Here is a 14,909-nt window from a genome sequence, read left to right as displayed (position 1 = left end):
AATATGGATACACAAATAATTCAATGGAACATCAGAGGTCTTCTTAGAAACCTAGATGATATGCAGGAACTCATTCAAAAACACAATCCAAAAGTGCTGTGTTTACAGGAAACATACCTAAAATCCAAACATACAAAGTTTCTCCGACAGTACATGACTTATCGCAAAGATCGCGATGATGCTGTCGCATCATCGGGCGGTGTCGCCATTATTATCCATAAGAGCATTGCGTGTCAACGTTTACAGCTACAAACGCCTCTCGAAGCAGTGGCGGTTCGAGCTGTTCTCCTAAACAAACTCATCACCATTAGCTCTCTTTACATACCCCCACATTACAAATTAACGAAACATGAATTTCAATCCTATGTAGATGAATTGCCAGAACCTTATGTTGTTCTTGGCGATTTCAATACGAAAGAACCCACATATTACTCTCTTGCAAACAGATCCTTTTCGTCAATAGACCTTAGTATAGTTTCCGCGTCTATACTGCCTGAACTCAAATGGGAAGTTACGAGCAATCCTTACGGGAGCGATCACTTCCCCGTACTGCTAAGAACATCTAAAGAAAATGAATTTCCCCCACAAGTTCCTAGGTGGAAGATAGATACAGCCGACTGGGAGAAATTTCGAAATCTATCTAGACTCTCATGGGCTGATATGTCTTCTCTAGAAATCGATGCCGCTGTGGAGTATTTTACAGCGTTCATAATAGATGCCGCATCTAAATGCATATCTGAAGGAAGCGGTTTGGGATGCAGACGGCGTGTCCCGTGGTGGAACGAGGAATGTAGGATTGCTCGTAAGAAACAGAACAAAGCGTGGGGGTTGCTACGCGCTTCCCCCACTGCAGAGAATCTTATCAACTTTAAGAAAGTAAAATCTCAAGGCAGGAGTACCCGCAGGCAGGCCAGAAGAGAAAGTTGGCAGAACTTTTTATCAAGTATTAACTCGTTTACAGATGAGGCGAAAGTCTGGAACCGCGTAAATAGAATTAGAGGGCGGCAAACATATCCACTCGCACTAGTAAATACACAGGGCGATACACTGAAAGATCAAGCCGACTCACTGGGGGAACACTTTGAGAGTGTATCAAGCTCAAATCATTATTCACAATCCTTCCTAAAATATAAACAAATAGAAGAATGCAAGCCACTCATCAATAAATGCCGACAGAATGAACCGTACAATTGCCCTTTTAGTGCTGCCGAGTTGAAAGCTGCCTTGAGCGCATGCAAGACCTCTGCACCGGGATCCGATAGAATCATGTATGCAATGCTCAAAAACTTACACAATGACACACAAGTAACACTACTTACACTCTTCAACACTATCTGGGACGCAGGGTACCTTCCAACGGCATGGAAAGAAGCCATTGTGGTCCCTGTTTTGAAACAAGGGAAAGACCCTTCTTCAGTGGCAAGTTACCGCCCGATAGCCCTCACAAGCTGCATGTGTAAGGTATTTGAAAAAATGATAAATCGACGACTCATCCATTTCCTTGAACAAAACAAAATGCTTGATCCCTTTCAGTGTGGCTTCCGAGAAGGGCGCTGCACAACCGGCCATCTTGTACGTATTGAAGGACATATTCGTGACGCGTTTGTACACAAACAGTTCTTCTTATCGATATTCCTCGATATGGAGAAGGCGTACGATACGACCTGGCGCTATGGAATCTTGAGAGATTTGTCAGAAATGGGCATTCATGGTAATATGCGAAACGTAATTAAAAGCTACCTGTCCAATCGTACCTTCCGGGTGAAAGTAGGCAATGTGCTGTCACGTCCTTTTGCACAAGAAACCGGTGTACCCCAGGGTGGCGTGCTCAGTTGCACACTCTTTATTGTTAAGATGACAACACTTCGTGCTTCCTTACCACCCGCCATCTTTTACTCTGTCTACGTGGACGACATTCAAATAGGTTTCAAATCCTGTAACCTCGCAGTGTGCGAAAGACAGGTACAGCATGGTTTGAACAAGGTGTCAGGGTGGGCAGAGAAAAATGGATTCAAAATCAATCTCCATAAGAGTTCTTGTGTTTTGTTTACAAGGAAGAGAGGCCTGGTTCCGGATCCCTGCTTAGAAGTGTGTGGACAACAGATACCTGTAAACAAAGAACACAAATTCCTAGGTGTCATACTTGACTACAGACTCACTTTCATCCCCCACATTAAACATCTTAAAGAAAAATGTCTGAAAACAATGAACATAATGAAACTTCTATCCCAGACTACGTGGGGTAGTGACAGGAAGTGTTTAATGAATCTATATAAAAGCCTCATTCGATCGCGACTAGACTATGGTGCCGTCATTTATCACTCTGCCGCCCCGAGCGCACTAAAGATGCTAGACCCTGTTCACCATCTGGGTATCCGTTTAGCCACAGGAGCTTTCAGAACGAGTCCCGTACAAAGTTTATATGCAGAATCGAATGAGCGGTCACTTCATATCCAGAGAACATACATCAGCCAAACATATTTTTTGAAAGTCCACTCTAATCCCGAACATCTCTGTTTTAACACCATTAATGATATGACATATGCTACACTATTTCGTAATCGTCCTTCCGTAAGACAGCCTTTCTCGATGCGTGTGAGGGAGCTTAGTCATGAAATGCATGTTCCACTCCTCGAACTTCGCCTAATGCATCCAGCCAAGCTGCTACCTCCTTGGGAGTGGCAGCTGATACAATGCGATACATCTTTCGTGGAAGTTACAAAAAACGCTCCGGAGATTGAAATCAAGATGCATTTCCGGGAACTCCAGCACAAATACTCCTGCACGGAGTTCTACACAGGCGCATCGAAGTCACACGACGGGGTGTCTTATGCAGCCGTCGGTCCATCCTTCTCGGAATCCGACGTACTGCACCCGGAAACCAGTATCTTTACGGCTGAGGCCTACGCACTGATGTCGGCTGTAAAGCATATAAATAAATCACAATTCCAGAAATCAGTTATATATACGGACTCCCTTAGTGTTGTGAAGGCCTTGATGGCATTCTCTAACCACAAAAATCCGGTAATTAACGAACTTTATTCTGCTCTGTGTAAAGCGTACATAGGTAATCAGCATGTCATCATATGCTGGGTGCCAGGTCATAGGGGCATCGAAGGTAACGTTCTTGCGGACCAGATGGCCACGTCAGTTGCATCGCATGCAGTTAATCCTACTGCTTCGGTCCCTGTCACAGACCTGAAGCCTTTGTTAAGAATGAAACTACGAAGCCACTGGCAACGCATGTGGGACGAAGAAATAAATAATAAACTCCATGTAATAAAGCCACAATTAGGTTTCTGGCCTCCTGTAACCAAATCCCGTCGGACAGATGTCCTATTCTGCCGTCTAAGAATAGGACACACTTTTGGCGCACATAACTTTTTACTCACGGGAAACGAGCCTCCAACCTGTGGTAGATGCGGGGAGAGGCTGACCGTCCTCCACGTCCTACTGGAGTGTCGGGAAGCCGAATCCGCAAGAAAAAAACATTTTCTCTTAGCATACCGCCACCACATCCCCCTTCATCCTGTTATGTTACTTGGTCCAGAACCACTGTTTGACACCAACGCCGTCCTAGGTTTTTTGAAAGATGTCGTGTTGCATGTTATTAGCCCCACACGTTCGTAGCGCTTCCTCTCTCCAGAGGATGCCGCTGCGATAATTATTTTTAATAGCACATGCCTCTAGGCCCTTATGGTTCAAGGGCTCTGGCGAGGCAGTAGTGCTGTAAGCAATTTAACATCTCGCATATTTTAAACATTGCATCAATCTTTTACGATGGATTTTAAAGTTCATAGTATTCGTCTTCAGTCATCGCCATAATTTTATAGCACGTAGATTTTACGCACTTTGCAGCGACTATTTTTAGGCCACTTTACAGCCAAGACACATCTTCCATAATACATCCATAACACTACCACCAGTCATGGCGCTCTTTGGCCAAACCTGGCCCTTGCGCCACAAAACAACACACATCATCATCAACCTCTAAATATGGAGCGAATTCCGCAATTACTCGCGTAATTAGCAAAGTTAGGGTAATTAACTTTCTAAATATCAACAATATATGGCTACAGCGAATGAGCATTTTGGAGTCCGTCTTCGACACTACCATCCCAACTACCTAATTTTGAATAGCAGTGTTCATGTGGGAGCTACACGAACAATTAATTAGCCTTGGAAGACTCTTTGAAACCGAAACTGGCTGGCAAACGAGTACCTGTGTGGTCAATGTCACCGCCCTCCCACCTTTTGTCACGTCTCCGAGGTCACCGCCTGTCCGGCCCCACGAGCAGCCTGCATTGTTTCCTTGCTGTCTGCGGCGTTGGCCTAGCGCTTCAATGCCGGCCGGCCGTACACGTTGGCATACCTGTCGAATATCAACCCGGAGTTCGCGGAAGAACTTAAGACTATTCACGTGTTCGCCGAGAGTTTACTGTCGGTTCATGTTAAGGGTTGCAACAGCGACCCCAAGGCAAGGACAACAGAAGGAATAAAACGACGACACGGCGCTGTTACAACCCTTACCATGAATCCCAACCAAGTGGCCCAACTTGCCGTTCTGATCCAGCATATTTACTGACGGTGTCGTGCGCTTAGTAAATATCTGAAACTTAGTACTAGTAACTCTAACTGGTCTGATGAATGTGCTGAATAACCAAGACACAACAGATACGTAAGCATTGAAAGTGACTTCCTGGCGTCCAGCTGCTTTATACGCGAGATGGGCACTGGAACTGACAGTGTGTGGTTATAGGTAGGCTTTAGGTCAGTTTAGGTCATTGAACACGCTGTTGGCAGAGCCAGGATTCTTTAACGAAAATGAGGCTAGGAACTTTTGGAGTTGTTGAGTTATATCATGAACAGGGTCGTTTTTAGATTTGCGCCGAAGCGCCTGCCTTAACGAGGATGCGTACTACACGTTTGGTGCCTTGTGAGCTTGTTTTATTACGTTGGCAACAAACGCGAGTACGAATGCAAAATAAACAGCTTATTTATGCGTGCACTCTGCAGAGACAGATAGAGCGAGAGAAACAGAAGAGAGGAAACTCATGGAGGTTAACCAGACGCACGTATGCAGAAATTTATGAGTTGGCACTAGAGGCAGGAAGAGATGCATATAAACGAGTAATTATGAACTATTGCTCACATTACCCGGCTGCTTTTAATTATTTATGGTTTATTCATTATGAACTGAGAATGGTGGTGACAAGCACAATATGTCACCAGCTAACCCAGAACTACAAGTTGTTTAATTAACTAAAAACGATGATTGGTGCAGTCGAAGATTTATTATATTTTCCCATTCGCAGTCAGTTACAAGGAAGTCGGTAGGATAAAAAACTTACTATCATATAGATCACATATATCTCTGAAAGTGGGCTGGAAGTATTGCTGTGGTACCCGTAGCAATGACACCTGTGTCACGAACGTGATGTTCTGTGGTCATAGGTTTATATGCAGAATAAGGTCTTTTTCCCTCCCTGGAGCACCGAATGCTCAAGCTGGCGTGACCAGCTTACTTGGTAAGGAAACTCCTCCTCTTCAGCTTCTGCCGTCGTTAATCTTCGTCTTCTATTGGAGGCGGGACGCCATAAAGGTATGCACCTGGAGATTAGATTTTATTCATGAGGCAAATACATAGGCAATTGATTAACGGTGAATCTGACATTAACTTCGCATAGCAGATCCTGCATATAGCATCCCTTTTATGTCCAGAACCTTCGATTACAGTGGAACTGGGGCGCTGAACTCGGCAGAGCCGAATGTGCAGAACACTTCTTCTGCGTGCAGAACCTTCGTGATGGGGGTCGCGAGCCCAGTTTCACCCTCTTCTGTTGTTCCTGCCGAATTCCCTCACGGCAAATCAGGGCACTCCGGTGACCTCATTTCATCGACTGAAATGTCACTTAGAGGTGACCATTTCTCTTACTCTTTCTCTGTGTCTCTCGGAATACCGAGAAGGAGAGAGAGAGCAACAAGTATACCAAGTTAACTAATAACTCAAAAATTTTCCTTTCAGCGGAACCCGTCAAACTCTCCAGGCGCTATCCAGAGCACTGACGGTGAAAAGCAATATCCGAGTCGCCCCGTTCTCGCGCCTTCAATTCACCGCAGAGAAATGTATCCCCCACCCAAGCGCGTCCGTCGATACACAATGATGTCCTACACGTGGTCTATCTCCGGTGGGCCCGTAAAACTGTCAGGCCGAAGATGGACTGCTCCTCCTAAGTTAGCCCGTGGCACAAGCGCCTGCAGATCGGTTTACCCCATACCTCGGGCCCCGGAAGTGGTCTCTCTGCCACCGAGGCATGCTTATCGACACGCTAATGACGTTTTGCATGTGGTTTTGTTTTCATCAGGGCGCGAGAAGGCAGGCGTTCGCGCTTCTGCGCCGAACTGCTCTTAATCCCACCATCCTGCGTGCGTTCTCGGACCGGCCGTGCGGCAATTTACGATCCACCGGAGTGGCGGCGTGGGCACTCTGCGACCGAAGGGTTTCTCCTGACTCACCAATGAAGCTCTGTCCCGCTGGTCTCGCTTCCAGCGAGGATCAACAAACGGGGACCATCGGCACTTCTGAGGCGCAATTCGTTTTAAGCTCCCTGACTGTGCGGCAGAGCTCGCGGAAACCATCGCTTCACGTTTGCGCAATACTGAGTTCTACGCATTCGTAAACAAGTGCCACGGTATTTGCGCCTGAAATGAGAGGACCACTATTACCGTTGATTCATCCAACTCATCGTCTAGCGAGAACTGCTGTAGTGTAATAGAAAGCGGGTATGTTGTGAGGGGAATTGTAATAAAGTGGTGGTGGACATACGCGACATTAACCCTACAGTATACAACACCTAGGACGGCCTAGCTCGCTGAACTGGATCAGGCAGCTTCTTCTCCGTGCGTCAAAGGTGGGAACTAATCTTCAGTGGCGTAGTAAACGTGGGCAGACAAAGGATCTCTTTCTCGTCTGAGGCCAATATTGCGACACGGTGCAAACAATAGGACGTGCAATGTTGCGAGGAAAAGGAGCCTCCGTCTCCAGAAGGTGCTCGTACAGCATATGGTCGTTGCACTGTGGGATCTCCTTCGACAAACACAGCGAAAACACAGTGAAGCCTCACGGGAGCGCAAGTGAGTGACACAGGAAAGTTCGTCGAGAAGGTGTCATCCTGACTGAGGCGAGCAAAGTTGTGAGAACGCCGGTTCTCCTGCAGTGTGTTGGCAGGGATCAAGGGCCTCACGGCTGAGCATCACGCGCGACGTATATGAAGGCTCAAGACTCGGCTTTCGCGTTTGTTATGTTCGGTGTATATACCGTCTAGAACAAAAGAGCCTGCAGGCTATAATAGCAATCCGAAGCAACGGATCTTGTAACTGACGGGAGAATAGGAGCGCGAAACAAAAGCCGCCAGAGGGCACAAAAGAAACGGAGCAGTGTTTGGTTAGCCCTACCAACAGCACAGGCTGCTTGCTTGTTCATTTGCTCACTACCCATACCGCAGCTTTCTTCCTCTATTCTCCACGCTGTGCGCCCATTCTCGGTGGTGTCGAAAAAGGTGCCCATTGCTGCCTATCATCTGCGCGTCGACTGTTATTGTTAGCACATGGAAAAGTTTTATTGCGGCTGTATAGACACCGCAAGCGGGAAACAATTTGAAGACTATACAATAATGTGCGGCCTTCGAACAAGTTAGAAATCAACCTGACCACGTTCTTTCACTTATGAGGCCAATGTTTATTCTTCCTCCAAAACACTTCTGTGCTTGAATTCGATGCGAAAGTCGCAATGTATAAAAACCATCGCTTCAACGCAGAACTGCGTTTGTATAGCCTCGCACTCATTTCGAAAAATTAGTTGTGTCGGGGCACCGAATCGATCTGAGACCTTACTGAATGCACAATTCACAAAGCGAAAGCACCATGCAGAAAGAGAGACGGCAATGGAAACAGTCGCACTTTGCGGGGTGTCAACATGGTTCTTGGTCCTGCACCCAGGGGATGGAATCCTGCCGGGAATGTTATCCCAAAGGAGGCACCGAGGATATATCGAGTGGGAAAATTGCTGGCTGTCGTGCACGGGAAATGAGAGGCGAGGCCCTTTCTCATCACGGGATCGCTCGTGACATCTGAGCACTAATGGTAAGGCAAACTGCCTGCTATGCGTTCCGAGATGGATTGTGTCCGAAGCGAAGGCGGTGCCGACGCATTAGGCGGCGTCTATGAAGTAAACAAAACAGAAAAGACACGTCTCGGTGGCTAGCACACGTTCATTTCGTTGAACCCGCCATGGTTGCTCAGTGGCTATGGTGTTGGGCTGCCGAGCACGAGGTCGCGGGATTGAACCCCGGCCACGGCGGCCGCATTTCGATGGGGCCGAAATGCGAAAACACCTGTGTACTTAGATTTAGGTGCACGTTAAAGAACCCTGGGTGGTCAAAATTTCCGGAGTCCTCCACTACGGCGTGCCTCATAATCAGAAAGTGGTTTTGGCACGTAAGACCCCATAATTTAATTTTTTTCCGTTGACACGTCTCTATTGGCACGTTTCCTTGAACAAACGGGGCTAGATAACGGCAGCCGTTGGATTTGTGACATGTTCTAGCGTTGCCTTGTTTTTTTTTTTGCAATGCGAAATTGCGCTATGATCTTCGTATGACTGAGACAGCTACTCAGGTTACGTATTCACAAGGCTCGTTGGTCATTTGTGTTCTTCGCAATTGGAATGCCGCCTACGGCAATGATGTGTACACCTTCGATGTTCGCTGGGATTCACGTTTAGAAAGAATTCTTGCGTAAGTACTTTTAGAGAATACTGGCCCTGATATTTAGTCCTACCAACTTTGTATGACTGCGCGAGCCGTTCAGGCTGCACGTCTTTTTTATACCTTTTGACCTACTTAAAGTTCGTCTTTGAACGCGGTTCGACTGCACGTTTTAAGCACCACGCATATTTCACTACTGTCGACTAATTATTTCCAGTTGACTTTCTACATATAGTTAAAAGAAAGCAGGAAGCGACCAAGAAATAATGACGACAGATAATAACATCAACGTGAACATAGTTACGAAATATAACGAAACATCTAAAATATCTTCATTCTCAAATCCCCGGAATGGTGTCAGGTCAACACAGTAGCTATAATAAAGAAACAGAAAAATAAATAAATAAATAAGTAAACAAATAAATATATGTGTAAATATTGCCAGATACAGCCACGAGGCCTTCATGCTGCGATTGTATTGTGAGTCAAGACTCAACTTTTACACCATTCATGTCATCTTTATCAATATATACGCACTTCATTATGGCAGGAACAAAACAGGTAAAATATGTTTTTATTCACTTGACAGTACTCGCTCTTACCTCTTGAAAGGCAGCGATCCTCCTACTCCTAATAAATGAGGCAATAATCTCACAGTTTGCCATGTTTTTCTTCAATGCCCTGCAATAGAAGCAGAGAGAAAAAAGTATTTTCCTGCTATATATCGCGAAGACATGCCTCTACACCCGATATATTTCTTAATATTCTTAGCAATGAATCGCTTTTTAATCTGCAAATCGTCTTAGAGTTTCAGCTGAAATAGACACCCTCGATATTATTTGGCCAGGTAATCTTAGAACCTGATTGACAGCCCTTGTACGCAAGCTCTCATTCGAAGCTCTTGTGTCACTGTTATGTTTTACCGTATCATGTTTTTAACGAAACTCAATTGCCATAGCCCACATCACTAGCCAATCATTGTCGTTATTTTAGTAGCTATATGTTTTATGCCATTTGAAGATGGTTTTTTGATACCATTTTACAACCATGTCACATCCACCACGAGAGATTCATTGTCGATACCATCGTTAATACATCGCTAAGATTACCAATTTTCAATGCGCTTTATGGCCACACCTGGCCCTTGCGCCGTACAACATCACACATTATCATCTGAACACTTCGCAAGGAATGATCTCCGAGAGTAAATGAGACATTGTGTTGGCCTTTTACGTTTGTGCTAGCTTTTCATCTTCCGTTCATTCGCTAAAGACAGAACGCATCTGTTTTAACAAGGAATAACGTTATCGTTAAGGTCAGGTATGTTGATGTCCTTCGAAAAAAAAAAAGAGGCGTCAATATTCAAAAAGCGGCTTGACATGGCGTCGGCGGCTTTGGTGTTGTTCTTAATTCACCGTTGATGTTGCTTGAAACATCGATCATTTCAGAAAGGCGCCATTAATTAAGAGTGCTGAATATATTTGCAATTTGGAAAGGTTCTGCAATTGCCTCTCCTGGGGATCTTTTTGTAGAGAGATCGCTTATTTTGGAGACTTTGCATTTTTGGCTATGCCTGCTGCTTGTTCTTCTACAGTAAAATGGAAAAGTATTTTAAGCCATGATTTATAAGTGACGGTGAATCACTTCGCAAATGGCTGATGTAACCTGGCACGGGGAAAGTTCTTATGAGAAGTTCAGCAAATACCTTTATAGCCAGAGGGCGACCCCGGGTAAGCCTTCATGAGTTGAGACTGTCATGCGAGTGTTTGCCTGATGCATCACAAGCTAAGCGACATTCATAAACTAAAGCTTAGTCTGTAAAGAAGTAAACGTTAGGGAAGGTCATTAAAGGCGGCTGCTGTAATCAATTCCGATCCCCTTTCATGCAACAATGTTCGGCCATGTAGCCATACACGCAAAATCTGTGGCTGGTGCCATGATACAGTGATATATGTACACTCGAAAACCATATCACCCTTAATCAGCAGCGAAACAGCATTGATTGTATTTAATTACAGAAAAGCTCAACATGAAAAAACGCTTACGAAACACTAGTAAAGTCTCAGCCTCCACAATCTAGGCAGTACATAAAAACTCTACCTGGCTACAAGCGTCCCTTGCTCCCATTATCTCGCATTTGCTGGAAAGTGTGATAACTCCGGTTACTACTGCACGGACCTTGCGAAAGACTATTTATTGCAAAAGAAAACATTTATTAAAGTAAAGGGGAAGCGCAGACTCCTCCGACAGGCGCTGGGCGTGGGTGGAGTCCTCAGTCAAGAAAGACTACACGAGATATATAAATAACAAGCAAAAATACTTTTAAGCAACTTTTATGAAAGCTGTGATGCGGTATTCGCTTTTGCTGTGTGCACATCGTTAGGGCAAAGTGGCTCATTCGTCACCTTCAAGCCCGTCCAGCTCAGTCACAGCCACTCTGTAATTTTGGTCGGCGCACGAAGCAGAGACATCAAGCCTGATGGATGCCGATGCCATTTTTACGCGTCCCGCTTGAATTGCGCCGTTCGCAGAGCATGATCTATGGAGACGTTATTACAGGAGTGGCACATGTGGACGGTTCATTCATCCAATTAGTATTTTGTTCGTTTGCACGAAAGTGCTGCCTGATCTCCTACTCTGTAGAGTATTTGTATGAGGAGGGTGGAAAAAAATGTGGCAAAGTGGTGTACGTCGCATCATACGAGTGATACATGGCTCTGGCCTTGTCGTTATATGGGATCTTGTGGCTTGTAATTGCACTCCCTTCGACTTTCGCCTTCGGGAGATAGCCGAGACATACGAACGAGCGTTATGCTATTCCAGTATTTTTTTTGTAAAGCACTAACTACACGAATTACACCTGGAATTCTGTTATTTTCTAATACTACTAACTTTTCTTATGATCTCGTACGCATAACAACACAATGCAATGCAGTGCAAGGCTTGCGAGTAGTGACGGTATCGTACCAAATTTTCTCTTCGTGTTTGTACCCTGCTGGAAAGTGAGAACTGTCTGCCTTCGAAACCAGTTTCTTTCGCCGCCTCGAGCATTTCCATCGTGGCAGCGTTCTACGAAGTAAACAAATATTCCGAATAATGAAGGTATACGTATGTCTCAAAGTTGCTCTCAGCCGATGCTGATATTTGCCCAAGTTGCCTCCAGCGCATGTCATTGTTAACATCCATCAACGCAGCATGTTTCTGGCCATCAGAAATATGTTTTCTTATCTGAAACGCGTCGTTTTCCGTCGGTGTAATGATAAGCTCACACGATTACTGCGATTGTGTTTCAATACCAGCACCACAGCGACATTACATGACGCCGAATTTTAAGTGAACCCTTTGAACTTTGACAAGGAGAAGCATATTATAATTGCGGATATCCCGCAGATAGTGGATATTGTGCCTGCTGCATTTTTCTTTGTTTTCTCCAATTCGAATAGATTCAAAGTAAGATTTATTTCAACTAGAGAAAAGGACCCACTTTCAGTGGCAGCAGCTCTAAATGCAATTTATTTTAGCATACCGAGAGGCATCGATGTACCGCTCGAACAAGGAGCAGGGGGAAGAACTAGTGGGCAATACATATAGCGCTGGGATAATAACCACAGCGAATGGTGTCAAGCTGAGAGCAATATTTTTTGCTACGTCTGAGGTCAGTAAGTGCATTGTTATGTTAAACCTAAGTATAGAACATTTTACACGCATAGGCATCGTGGGTTCCGTGGTTTGATGGAATGATTCAGCATGTGCTGACTGACAGTTACCACCATCGTAAATGTTCCCAAATGACTGAATATAATGGAAACGTGAGAAAAAAATACTATCATGAGCGCTTGACAATTGACATATATATTATCCCGAACATTTTATCCTCCTTCTTTATGTCTATAGCACTTGGTCTCTTTGCCCTTGCCATTGTTTTACACTGTGAAATGAAATTTCCCTTCATTACGGATAAACCTTCTGTTAGAATGCTGTAAACCCATGTAAGTAATTATAGAGTAATACATATGAATAAACAGACAACGCGTAATAATGAAAAATCGGTTATATCACACAGAGCTCGTATTGGGCAATACTCGGACGCTATAGCGTAAAGCTATTTCAAAATGTTCGTATACTGTTCTGCGGCCGCCCGTCCGTGATTGGTTAAACAATTTTCGGACCACCTCCCCTTCGCCTGTTTGTCGCACGACGGCACTGAAAACACGAAGACTACGCATCTGATGTGACGTGTGTACACGTGATTCTGCATGCCTATACCGAACAGCAGAAAAGCAATGATTTCTAATTCCACACCGTTTTCTTCATGAACCCTTTTCTTTGGTCAAATGCTTTCGGGCTGCACCCACTTCACCAGTCTGTCACGAGACATCGCAAAACCGCAAGAAACCAGGCCGTCAAAGCGAATACGTTTTTTAAATAGCTGAACACTGCCTCGTTCTGAAAGAAATAGATGATGGCTGCCCGCCGAACGCTCTGGTGCTGCCTACTCGTAACTTTGTTGGAGAATAAATTTATTAGCGCATAATTTTTTTTTTGCGTGGCAGTATAACCTTGTCAAACCCTTTTGGCACGTATACGACATCGTCCTACCAAGCCTTCTTCCCTGAGGATACCTCTTCTGGGCATTTTGAACCTTCGATTGCACATCACCGCAATATTCTACCGGCCACCACAGTCTAGCTAAGCAAGAGAAAGGAGGCGAATCGCAGATGCAGGCACTTCCTTCCTCATACGGTTGTCTACTTTCACTGCGCTAGCTTCGGTCCACGGAAACCATCTCCTGTCCTGCGTGCTTCTTGGGTCTTGTCCGCCAGTTAGATAAGAAAAAACTGGAAAGTAGGCAAGGCTCTTCGCTTAGGAACAAAAGTGACCGCCTCTAAATGAGAGGGTTTGATTGGGCTGTTCAAAGAACGCTTCCGGTCACCGCCTGATGCTTGTGTTGGAGGTTACGTAACAATGACATCAGGAGGTCAGTATAAAAGAAAAGTGACCACCTTTAAATGAGAGGGTTTGATTGGGCTGTTCAAAGAACGCTTCCGGTCACCGCCTGATGGTTCCGTTGGAGGTTACGCAACAATGACATCAGGAGATCGGTATAAAAGGAAATATTGCAGTAGTTATATAAGGGATCATGACTTATTTTGCCTTGGTTAAGCTCTCTGCCTTTCACTCATCCTTCCCCCTATCCCTCTATGATTTATCCCGTAATACAAAACGCAGACCAAGTAAACAAACACATGTACAAGCCACCATGTCCACTGCTTGGATAGTTCATGAATGCCCCAAATGTGGTGAAGACCGATCACACAAGCACAAATCACCTCGCTACGTAGGGCATATGAGAAAGTAATGACACTCGGCACGTCATCACAGAAGCCAAGAATCAACCCTGGAAGTATATATATATAGCAATGCTCTGGAGTGCTATTGACTGGCCTATAGGGCAGGTATACTGTATTTTCTGCATCAGGACTAATTGGCTTGTGGATATAAAATATGCCTACCTGCACTTACGTTGGTCTTGAAGCTGCACTTAAGATAACTTAAGTCAGCTTCCACGCAAATCTCTCACATCCAATTTTTTTTTTTTAGATGTAGCTAAGATCTAGAGAAAGGAGTGTGGTCGTTTGGATGATGCAATACGTACAACGAAAAATCAGCGGTCACTTGGGCCCATTCGAGCGGCTCCGAGCACTCTCTGATGCGCAGAATTCTTGGGATTGTTGGAATTCTTGAGACTGTCCCATCCGAACGTGCAGCTGCTTCCAGAGCTATCGCAGTAGACACGTGACCGAGATTTGGTGGCATCTTGGTCACGCTCCCAGATTGAAGGTGAGAGCATCTCCAAGCCAAGATTGGGCGCGCGGAGCCCCGAATACACCAGGAGTATGTCTTCCGAGCACTTCATTTTGACCCACCAAATGAAGACCATGCCGCAAGAGCGTTCGAAAGCGCTAAGTTGGCTGTACAGTTCGAGCAAAAGAATGGGGAGTCGAGGGAAGAAAAACGCAGTTGACCTAAGTACAGAATAAGGTGGTGTGATGAGAGGAGTAAATTCGCAGGCGTAGGCTGGAATTGGCATACGCAATATATATAGAAACGAGCAGCCTCTCGCGAGAAGTTTTGACGACGCTG

Source organism: Dermacentor albipictus, chromosome 7 (genome assembly GCF_038994185.2).
Source record: "Dermacentor albipictus isolate Rhodes 1998 colony chromosome 7, USDA_Dalb.pri_finalv2, whole genome shotgun sequence".
In the NCBI taxonomy this organism is placed as follows: Eukaryota; Metazoa; Arthropoda; class Arachnida; order Ixodida; family Ixodidae; genus Dermacentor; species Dermacentor albipictus.
The sequence above is the reverse complement of the archived record's forward strand: the minus strand, read 5'-3'. Positions refer to the sequence as shown.